Source organism: Belonocnema kinseyi, chromosome 2 (genome assembly GCF_010883055.1).
Source record: "Belonocnema kinseyi isolate 2016_QV_RU_SX_M_011 chromosome 2, B_treatae_v1, whole genome shotgun sequence".
Lineage (NCBI taxonomy): Eukaryota > Metazoa > Arthropoda > Insecta > Hymenoptera > Cynipidae > Belonocnema > Belonocnema kinseyi.
The window spans coordinates 2,556,915-2,557,641 of record NC_046658.1 but is presented as its reverse complement, the minus strand read 5'-3'; the positions used below and the strand labels follow the sequence as shown (position 1 = coordinate 2,557,641).

Sequence of the window (727 nt, the reverse complement as noted above, 5' to 3'; positions counted from 1 at the left end):
TTGCTAAGTTTCTCTTTCTAACAGGTCAAAAATTTTACCAACCGAATCCTACCAATTTTCGGGTATGAGGTTGTCTTCATACTTGCCAGGGGGCACTAGACTCTATTTCCGATTTTCTTTTAGATATCACTGCAGTCATTGCCGTGCTCAGCCAAACCTACCGTTTCGCCGTAAAACGGTGAAGCTCACCACCAAACCGTGACGTTCGAGCTTACGAAGTTGGAGGTAAAGAGGAGAAAATATAGGACACAACTCACGGCTTAACGATGATGTAAGTTTGAAGGAATTAAAAGCACACTGTCCGTGTATATATCGTACATTCTTTCACAAACACAAATTACAATACACTGGTAGTTAGGTACATAAACATTAAACGAGATTTTCGGTGGAGAGAACACTATCGAGTACCGTACTATGCGGTGGATAGACACAGAGTGACTCGTCGAGCTTGCGCGTGTTGCAGTCGAGCCAGAGGAGAAGATTGGGCACCGGAAACCGGGGAGACTCTCGACCAATCCCGTGAGTTCGGACTACGAGAAGGAAGGAACAAAACTGGGGTGGGATCGCCACCCACTTTCCACCCGCTAGGTCTCTTGCGCTCGAGAGCAGCGCGCGCTACTCCAACTTAATTATTATTTCAAATTAAACAATAATATGAATAAACTTATGGCTAATTTTCATGAGAAAAGTAAATTCAAAATTACAAGAATATAGTTGGAATTAAAGT

The 727-nt window shown here is 43.1% G+C and overlaps 1 long non-coding RNA gene across 2 annotated transcripts in view; it reads right to left on the bottom strand.

Moving 5' to 3' along the window:
• Positions 1-413, bottom strand: part of LOC117183156 — a 42,824-nt gene extending 42,411 nt beyond the window's left edge. For both annotated transcript variants that reach the window (XR_004468350.1, XR_004468351.1), the window contains exon 1: positions 258-413. This is a non-coding gene — a long non-coding RNA (uncharacterized LOC117183156). The remainder of the gene's footprint in view (positions 1-257) is intronic.
• Between the last annotated feature and the right edge of the window lie 314 nt (positions 414-727).